Here is a 10653-nt window from a genome sequence, read left to right as displayed (position 1 = left end):
TCTCAGTCTGAGCCAGGGAATATGTGTACCTGTGTGAGTATAATATACCTCCGTCTGTGTCTGAATTAAAGCTCTGTGTCTAAGTGAACAGTTCACATCATTCCACTTCAAATCTAGCAGCCCACAATTTGTTCTAGTCTCAGCATGTTTGTAACCCCCAGTGGTGGAAACCTGGCTCCGTGATGCTTTTCCGTGTCCCTAGTATCTTGTCTAAGCCTTGGCATTGAGTGGTAAATCCATGTTTAAGGATTTGGGTGAATGAATGAGTAAATCCAGTCATTACAGTGTTATCTCTATACATATTCTCACTGCTGTAACCAATATTTGGCATGAGGTGGATGGTAAATAAAATTTTGTTGAACAAGTGGTTCTTTCCTCTCCAATATCTTCCTATTTTATTTTCAAACCAAATGAGATATGACTCCATGTAAGTATTCTTGGTTTTATTTGTTTTTGTTTTTTTAAAGATTGATTGACTGATTGATTTAGAGAGCACAAGCAGGAGGGGCAGAGGGAAAGGGAAACAGAATCCCGAGCAGACTCTGAGCTGAGCGTGGAGCCCTACATGGGGCTGGTTCCCATGACCCTGAGATCTTGACCTCAGCTGAAACCAAGATCGGACACATAACCGACTGAGCCACCCAGGTGCCCCAAGTACTCTTGTTTTTTGCCATTTAAAGCTTGAATCCAGAGAAATTATTCAATTAATAGGAACAATCATTTTCCAGTAAAAAAAAGTCATAAATAAAAATAAAATTACTCTGTACGAAAAACAGTTCTTTTATTTGAAAAACCTCAGATTTGGGCAGCACCATTGTAAAGGTTCCTGATTTTCTAATTACAGAAATTGTAGCTTGCAGAGTCTGGCACACTTTTCACATTTGTCAGCCTCCATTGTCAGACAAAAACAATTTCCATGTCACTGCTGCTTGTTTTAAGTTGCTATAAGAAAATGCTGGGCGCCTGGGTGGCTCAGTCGTTAGGCGTCTGCCTTCGGCTCAGGTCATGATCCCAGGGTCCTGGGATCGAGCCCCACGTCGGGCTCCCTGCTTGGTGGGAAGCCTGCTTCTCACTCTCCCGCTCCCCCTGCTTGTGTTCCCTCTCTCGCTGTGTCTCTCTCTGTCAAATAAATAAATCTTTAAAAAAAGAAAAAGAAAATTCTGGCAGCTAACTTTAGGAGCAAGTGATTAGAAATTTCTGATAACCTGCAGACTCATTGCCAGTTATATTAACTGTGAATGATCTGGGGAAAAAACAGTAGGGTTTCATACACCAATGCCCTCAAGGGTGTAGATTTACAATTTAGGACAGCTGTTAATGATGTTCTTTCATGAAGTGGATTTTTTTTTCTTAAACCTCAGGAAATGCCTATTTTTGTCTTGATATAATTAAAACTAACAACTCCTTGCTCATAAACTCTTATTTTATTCCTAGAACTTGTTTAAAAAACTACTTTATCCGGGGGCGCCTGGGTGGCTCAGTCGTTAAGCGTCTGCCTTCATCTCAGGTCATGAACCCAGGGTCCTGGGATTGAGTCCCACATCAGGCTTCTTGCTCAGCAGGGAGCATGCTTCTCCCTCTGCCGCTCCCTGCCACTCTGCCTACTTGTGATTCCTCTCTCTCTCTCTCTGTGTCAAATAAATAAATAAAATCTTAAAAAAAAAATAAAAATAAGAAACTATCCTTTTATGTATTTGCTTTTTCTCTCCACCTGAGGGTATTAAGTGTAGCATATGCATTGTAATCTCTAGGATAGAATTCACAGTATAATTTCTAATGAGTCATACTACTAGACACTTAGGAAAGAAACAAGTGGGTTAGTTTTCAATTAGCAATAATCGTGCCTCGGATAAACCTCATTGGCTACGATACTGCCAGTGTGCAAAGCTACAAGTGGGTTAGTTTTATGTTCAGGAAGACTTCCATACAGTTGGCTGGGAATTGATTATTTTTTGTTTTTTGGGTTTTTTTTCTTCAAGATTTTATTCATTCATCAGAGACAGAGAGAGAGGCAGAGGGAGAAGCAGGCTCCCCACCGAGCAGGGAGCCCGATGCGGGACTCGATCCCAGGACCCTGGGATCATGACCTGAGCCGAAGGCAGACGCCTAACCATCTGAGCCACCCAGGCACCCTGATTATTTTTTGTTTTAAAGAAGTTTTCTTCCAACATGGTTTCCTTAACCCTTTACAGAAACATTTAAATTTTTTGTCCCCCTGCTTAAAAGGGGAGAGTGCCAGGATTCTGTATCTTTTTTTTTTTTTTTAAAGATTTTATTTATTTATTAGAGAGGGAGGGAGAGAGAAACAGCATGAGAAGGGAGAGGGTCAGAGGGAGAAGCAGGCTCCCCGCTGAGCCAGGAGCCCGATGTGGGACTCGATCCCAGGACTCTGGGATCATGACCTGAGCCGAAGGCAGTTGCTTAACCAACTGAGCCACCCAGGTGCCCAGGATTCTGTATCTTTTAAAACTAAGAAAAATCAAGACATTTAAAGCACTTCAGTCTCTAAAGCCCTTCCTATTTAAAGAAAAACTAAACAGCAGTTTACATACTCTTTTCTAAGATTAAATGTTTGAAAGTATAAAGTTTTTTGGATTTCTTTTTTTTTTTAAAAATTTGAGAGAGCGAGCGTGCGCATGTGTGCAACCAGAAGGAGGGGCAGAGGGAGAGAGAATCCCAAGCTGACTCCCGACCCAGCATGGAGCCCGACGTGGGGCTTGGTCTCACGACCCTGAAATCATGACCTGAGCTGAAACAAGAGTCAGTTGCTTAACCGACTGAGCCAGCCAGGCGCCCTTGGATTTCTGTCTTTGTATAGACGTACAAAGCTAAAATCCCAAAACTGTTGTTTAAGAATTACTTGGGGGGGGGTGGTTAAAGTGTTGTCGTATCATAGATTCCCTGCTGCCTAGTTTGGCTGATCTCGGTAAGAGGAGTTTGCTCCAGCATCATCCTAGTATTGCTGATTTACACACGCGTTCATGGTAGTAACTGTTAGAGGCAGGTGTAGTTAGCAAGACAAAAATGTCTTTGCACTTGTAACCCAAAGTTACTTTTTTGTTTTCTCTTTGAATTGTCACTTCAGGGCCCCCTATTGGGTTTATGATAATGCAGTGTCTTCTTCAAGGAGTGGGTCCCCCAGGAACTGGACCCACATGAGGACTGGCAGGAGTTACCCAGGGAAACTCGTATTTGCCTCGGTGGGTCTGTGTCTGGCTCTGCCTGCCCACCTGTTCCTTGCCTTAAGCAGGAGGACTGTAGGGAGGGGGGAGCAGAGGGGCCAGTGGGGGTCTTTCTCCAGGCTGGATGTTGTCCCCCCCCCCCACTTTCTAGGCACACCCTCATCTCTTGTCAGTGGTGGCTTTGTCTTCATTGCTTTCTCTCACAGGAGAACATGGCCTCAGAAATGGGATCCATGCAGTGTTTTGGGGTTCGTGTTGTATTTCCTTCTGTTTTACATGTTTTTGAATGAGACAAACATCAAGTAAATTAAGATGCAGTACATTTTCATTTCACTCATGAACTAAAGGTACTCATGGATAAGTAACTTCTTGTCACCCTTTCCTATAAATTTGCAGGGAGCCAAGCCTCTCTTGCCAGTTGAAGTAAACACTAACTTTCCTTTCTGTTTTTAAGAATGCAGCAGAGGGGGGCGCCTGGGTGGCTCAGTTGGTTGAGCGTGGGACTCTTGATTGTGGCTCAGGTCATGATCTCAGGGTTGTGAGATCGTGCCCTGGGTGGGCTCCACGCTGGGCATGAAGCCTGCTCAGTATTCTCTCTCTCCCTCCCTCTTGCTCTGCTCTCGCTTGCTCCCACAGTCTTTCTCTCTCTCTCAAAAAAGAGAATACAGCAGAATATTTGTAAAAAATGACACACGAATCTTTTAACAGAAACATATTAAAATTTAAGTGAGTCAAGTCCAGTTATGGAGGGGCCAGTTTGAATTAGAAAACAGTCTGGAGGGGCGCCTGGGTGGCTCAGTCGTTAAGCGTCTGCCTTCGGCTCAGGTCATGATCCCGGGGTCCTGGGATCGAGCCCCGCATCGGGCTCCTTGCTCTGCGGGAGGCCTGCTTCTCCCTCTCCCTCTGCTGTTCCCCCTGCTTGTGTTCCCTCTCTCTCTCTCTGTCAAATAAATAAATAAAATCTTTAGAAAAAAAAAAAGAAAAGAAAAGAAAACAGTCTGGGGTGCAGATCTGTAGGTGTTATGCCGTCTCAGTGGTGGGGGGCCGCCCGGGGGCCGTGGATCTTTCCCACAGTGGTGGCCCTGGAACAGCACAGTGTCTGCCCAGCACCCTGGACACGCTTGATAAAGATCATTTACTGAGTGAGTGAATCCTAAAGCTTCAGGTACTTCTTAAGTTTTTAAATGAAGGAACTTAATCTAGAAACTGAATAGCTGAGATGGAAATACAGCCAGGTTCCCGGTAGCTGCTCAGCACTGACTACACTTTATCATCTTCAAAATCTGTAATAATTGGAACTGACCCAAACATACATAATAATGTGAGATTTTTAGTCATACTAAAAATTGTGATTAGCATATAAGTTATAAATAGGTAACTATAATATTCTTATGGAAGTACTTAAACAATTTGCTTTCTTGAGTTGTTAAAATACCTGTTCTTTTAATATTGTTTGCACTGTTCATTTGTTAGTAAACTCTTTGTGGGAGTTACACAGACATTCTTTTAGTAAATTATCCTCTCTGGGCTGACATAAAGGCTGCATTCATTGAACAATATAGGATCATTGATTTTAGTGTGAAGGGACTAGAAATTATCTAGTTCAAGCAGTTCATTATTTGGGGGAGGAAATGGCCCTCCACGTAGTTATGTAACTGCTCAGTGTCACATTGGTGGCTCATCTCAAACCTGAAATAGAGCTTGGGGTTTATGGTTCTCTGTCTCGGGCATCTTTCTTGTAAATAATAGACTTCTCACTACTATGTAACATAAGTTAGTGTCTTTCTGTGCAGATTTATCTAGGCAATATGTTAAATATGTTCAAATATGGGACATTGAGGGGCAGCCTTACATGTAAAATTGGGTTTAAAAAACAACTTTTCTGTTCTCCCTAGCGCTCACAGAGTGTTGGTTGCAGAGGGGGTTAATGAGAGGGAGGCCCACAGGGAAGGGGCTAGGGTCAGCAAGCATTTGGGAAGAGTCTGAACGTCGTACATCAAGAAAGGGAATAAAGGTAGTTGTGGGGGCATCACAGACTGCGTACGCTCTGCATCTAACACTAAAGGCATGGCCAGGATGGTAGTGAAAAAGGCAAGTTGCAGAGTAGTATGTATTATCCTATCAAAAATAAAATAAGGGGCTCCTGGGTGGCTTGGTCGTCAAGCGTCTGCCTTCAGCTCAGGTCATGATCCCAGGGTCCTGGGATCGAGACCTGCATCAGGCTCCCTGCTCCATGGGAACCTGCTTCTCCCTCTCCCGCTCCCCCTGCTTGTGTTCCCTCTCTCACTGTGTCTCTCTCTGTCAAATAAATAAATAAAATCTTAAAAAAAAATAAAACCCTGCATGTGTATGTTTATGTATTATGTGTTGTATGTCTCCATATGAGGAATGTAGGGATATATACACACATATAACATATATACATATATGTTACATATGAGATGTTTATCTGTGAACGAGTATGGAGCATTAATTGTCTCCTGGAATGGGATCTGGAAACCTTGTTGTTTGTTACTTTGTTTATCATTATATTGTTTAATTTGTTTCAAGAAGCATCTATTGGGGCACCTGGGTGGCTCAGTCGTTGAGCGTCTCCCTTCAGCTGAGGTCATGATCCCAGGGTCCTGGGATCGAGCCCCGCATCGGGCTCCCTGCTCGGCGGGAAGCCTGCTTCTCCCTCTCCCACTCCCCCGCTTGTGTTCCCTCTCTCGCTGTGTCTCTCTCTGTCAAATAAATAAATAAAATCTTAAAAAAAAAAAAAAGAAGCATCTATTAACTTTTGTTATTAAAAAGACCTAATAAAGAAAAATTAAAATCAACCTATAGCTTTGTGTATTTATGATTTTTTAGGGTTAGGGTTGCTAGAGGTACTTGGGTGGATCAGTCAGTTGACCATCTGACTCTTGATTTCAGCTCAGGTCATGATCTCAGGGTTGTGAGATTGAGCCCTGTGTCGCACAGGGCGTGGATCCTGCTTAAGATTCTCTCTCTCTCTCTCCCTACGCACCGCACACCCCCCCCAGCTCACACACGCACATGCTCTCTCTCTCAAAAAAATATGGGATGCTTCGTGAATTTGGATGTCATCTGTGCGCAGGGGCCATTTGATCTTTTCTGTATTGTTCTAATTTTAGTGTTTGAGCTGCTGAAGCAAGCACTGATGTTGTTGGTAGTGTTTTTTTTTTAAATGAACTTATAACAGTGAGGTCCATTAGTAGAATTTCCCATAGAAGAAAATCATAGATTACCTGGCTACTGTTGGCTCTGTTTGGTTGGTTTCTAATACACTGAAATTCTTCAGTAATAATATATGCAGAAGGGAACATCTTGAGGATAATTTTCAGATGTGCTTTCCCTAAGATCACATTTTTCAAATGCTTACATTCTTCATTCACATAATTTTAAGCATTTACATAATTCATAATCTTTTGTATTTAGCAGTAAACTGATTAAATTAGTATATTTACCAATAAAAGATGAATGTTATTTCCATGTGAAACCAAGACTCAAATTCTCATGCCCATGATATAATGAAGACTCAAACCTTCCTTTTGTCAAGAAATGAATTGCTTAGTGTAATTACAATTTTCATTTAAAGAAAGAACCACATAAACTCTTTGCATTTTGCAAATTTTCTTAAATTCAAAGGCTCTGAGCCTTCAGTAATCCAAATAAGTGCAGATACCTTTGTAATTTTCCAACAGAAGGGATGCCTCACGCCTAAGATGTTTGTTTTAAATCACAGGTACTAATAAAAGAAAAATATTTTTGAATGTAAATATTTACTGGAAGTTTGTTAGTCATAGGTCTCCCATAGCACTAACAAAGCCATTATTCACATAAAACTTAAAAACTAGTCAATTTTAAATCTTGAAGAAAAATACTGGTGACAATTTGAGTGTATTTAGGATGGAGAAAACAAAATACGTTTTTCTTGGCTAAGGTCTGTGTGTAATCAGTTGGTCTTGTGGCAGGCTTTTATTTTTTCATTAAAGTAGCACAAAATTAGTATCTTTAAAAGACCACGAGAGTGTAGCCAAGACCTGACCCAGCACTGCCTGTGGACAGGGGGTTCTTTCTCTCCGAGGAGCTGCTGAAGCCTGCAGGAACCACGAACAGCTGATGCATAAACTCATAACTGGAGGGTTAGTTGACTGATGCTACAGAAGAACAAATAAATTACACAGGATGGAACAATTATAAAGAAAAACAGAGGTCTTATCTTCTCCTTGATCTTTCTACATTTTGAGGGATGGGAGCACCTAAATTCACATTGTAGCTTTTCAGATGAAGCTGGTGTGGCAAGCCCCTCAGGAGGAGCTCCAATACCTGCTCCTAATACAGCTGAGGGAGAATTAGACCATTATCAGGCCAGAGGAAACCGTGACTGTGGTTTACTGATTTTGTGGAGCGGGTACTATGAAAATGGAAAATGGGGGAGAATTCTGGGCTTTTAATGGGGTGGGCCGCTGGGGCAGTTAGCTTGGGCCTGGCACTTATGGAGGGCCCTAAATTTAAATTTTTTGTTTTATCTCTAATTAAGGTTATATGTATAGTTGTATGTTTTTTGTCTCTGTGTTGAAAACATTAAACTATAGAACATACTATACATTATCCTAGCTCTATTTTGGCTCTTTTTCATTCTTTTTCTATGTACTTGGAGCCTACAAAGAGTGAAAGTGGCAAGAACTTCTTTTGGCCTCTTGGAGGGACAAGGAGGCAGGAAATAGTAGCAGAAGACAGTTGGTAGATGCTTGTCATTATGAATTAAAATGAAGAGCTCTTGATCTTGCTATTGCATTTTAAGATATGTACATGAACGTAAAGCTTGCCTGGAAGAAAACAAAAATACGTGAAAACAGCCAGGAGAATTCTGCAAAGGAGAGTCACCTACCTATCTAACTTGATCTATCAGATAGCAAAAGGGGATAGCAAAAAAAGACAACCTCTTAATGTTGTCATGAGAATGAAAAGGTATTTTTTATTTAAAATTCTTAGGATAGGGGTGCTTGGATGGCTCAATCGATTAAGTGTCCAACTCTTGCTTGATCTCAGGGTCGTGAGTTAAAGCCCTGCATTGGGCTCCCCGGTGGGCATGGGGCTTACTTAAATGAATGAATGAGTAAAATTCTTAGGATCGTGACTGACACAGAACAAATGTTTAATAAATTTCCTGGTTTGGATACTCATTTTATTTCATAGACGTTAGTTACTCACTTGCTCTGTGTATATGGGGAGAGGTTTGGTTGATCAGTGTTGGTGGGGCCAGAAAAGACTCAGCTTCTGGAGTATATAATGTGATGTATCTTTAATCGATTAAAATGAAAGGAATTACCCGTATGTTGGTGGGCAGGTTTGCAGTTTCTGTGCACGGATTCTTCTGTGCACACCAGCAATTTCACTTCTTAGTGAGTAATGCAAGGATTGGAGGCGCTGACTTCCCAGGCAATTGAAAGTTTCTGTGTAACTTTTGACTCCAGAGAACTTCACTACTAATAGCCTGCTATTGACTGGAAGCCTTACCGATTGATACCTTGTCAGTTAATACATTGTTGTATGTATTGTGTACTGCACTCGTACAATACAGTAAGCTAGAGAAAAAAAATGTTACTAGGAAAATCATAAGGAAGAGAACATAAACAGTCCTGTCCTGTAACATCTGTGTACGAGCGGACCCATGCAGTTCAGACCCGCGTTGTTCAAGGTCACTCCGCTGGAGAATCACCTGCATGTATGGGAGGCAGAAATAGGTTCATTGAAGCACTGTCAGTAGTTGTAAAATACCAGAACTCCTCAGTGTCCACCGAAAGTGATAGGGGAGTGAGCTTAATGGCTCCACACTGTGGAATAAACCGTAGCAGTTAGAAGGAGGAAGTAGAGCTGTGTGCGAGCCATCACTTGGGATTGGTGCACGTGATGTGACGGCATTTACAGGAAGTTTGAGGACGTGCACGACGGTACCCTGTTGTGTATGGATACGCGTGGTGCAATAGTCCAAGAAATACTTGCATATGAAAACCCCAGGTTCAGGATAGTGGTCACATCTTTGGCGTGAAGAAAGGGAATAGAATTGCGGAATGTTCCGCAGGGGAATCCACTTATAACAGTTTATGGGGGAGAAAAAGGCAGATAAGACAGATTTTAAAGATGTTTATAAAGCTGGTAAATGAGGGCATGGGCACTCATTATATCCATCTCTTTTTCTTATGTTTGAAATACTTTACGTGCACACAAATTAAGATAAGTATGTGGAGAGACTGTAAAAGCAGCAAGGAGAGAGAGACAGTGTGGCCCCTGGAGTCAGAGGCACGGGTCTGTCCTCTCTGCTTCTTTGGATTCTGGCCCTCAGCTCCTTGCCTTACTTCTCTGAGCTTGCGACCTCATCTCTAAAGTAGGGATAATACCTCTGGGCACCTGGGTGGCTCAGCGGGTTAAGTGTCTGACACTTGATTTCAGCTCAGATCTCAGGGTCGTGAGATCGAGCCCTGTGTTGGGCTCTGCACTGGACATGGAGCCTGCTTGAGATTCTCTCTCTCTCTCTCTCTGCCCTTCACCCTCCCTCCGTTCACACGCACACTGTCTTTCTCTCTCCAAAAATAAAATAATTTTAAAAAATAGTGTCTCTAGCCCAGTTTGTTAGGAATTAATAGCATCCCTAAAGGGCCTTTTATAGTTGTTGATGCAGAAATGCCAAGAACTGGGAATAAGGTCTGAGCAACAACAGACATCGTCCTTGCTCTTATATCACTGCAGAGTCTTGTGGGGGAGGTAGATCATCAGTTAATCACCCACACAAATGTAAATGACACCTGTAATCTGTGTCTTGAAAGACATGTGCCGTGTGATTCCCTCTGATAGTGGATATTATGGACCGCGAATTTGTGTCCCCCTGGATTCATATGTTGAAACTCAAATCCCCAATGTGGTGGTATTTGAAGATGGGGTCTTTAAGAGATAGTTAGGTCTTGAGGGTGGCATCCTTATGATGGGATTAGTGCTCTAGTAAGAAGAGACAGGAGAGATCTTGTTTCATCCCCCCTCCTATGTGAGGAAACCAAGAAGGGGGCTCTCACCACAACCCCCTTCTGGCATGCTGGCACCCTGATCTGGGACTCCCCAGCCTCCAGAATGTGAGAAGTAAATGTTTGTTGTTTGATCCTCCCAGCCTATGAGATTCTGGCTACAGTCCTGCAAACTGACTAGGACTGGGGAACGAGAGCTGGTTGGGAAGGTCCTGAAAGGCTTCCCTGAGAAGTGCCTTACGGCTGGGCTTTGAAGAAAAAGAGCAGGAGCTCAGTGAAGAAGAGAGGGTAGCTGGTCCAGCCTGAAGGCACAGCCCCGAAATGCTGCTGGAGGGTGCACAGTTAGAGAAGGAGCCCAAAGGAGGCCAGTGGAACGGGGTGCAGAGCTCCAGGGGGAGAGGCTGAAGACAAGCTACGAAGCTCCAAGCCAGCTGTGCAGCACTCTGAAG

At 42.8% G+C, this 10653-nt stretch overlaps 2 non-coding genes across 2 annotated transcripts; both read right to left on the bottom strand.

Moving 5' to 3' along the window:
- Window positions 1-1746: 1746 nt before the first annotated feature.
- Window positions 1747-1889, bottom strand: LOC123325268. The gene has a single exon (XR_006540347.1). It is a non-coding gene; the product is annotated as a U4 spliceosomal RNA (small nuclear RNA).
- A 4345-nt stretch (window positions 1890-6234) lies between these two features.
- Window positions 6235-6340, bottom strand: LOC123325185. The gene has a single exon (XR_006540290.1). It is a non-coding gene; the product is annotated as a U6 spliceosomal RNA (small nuclear RNA).
- Between the last annotated feature and the right edge of the window lie 4313 nt (window positions 6341-10653).

The sequence above is a fragment of the Neomonachus schauinslandi genome, chromosome 6 (genome assembly GCF_002201575.2).
Source record: "Neomonachus schauinslandi chromosome 6, ASM220157v2, whole genome shotgun sequence".
In the NCBI taxonomy this organism is placed as follows: domain Eukaryota; kingdom Metazoa; phylum Chordata; class Mammalia; order Carnivora; family Phocidae; genus Neomonachus; species Neomonachus schauinslandi.
This window is presented reverse-complemented; position numbering and strand designations above follow the sequence as displayed.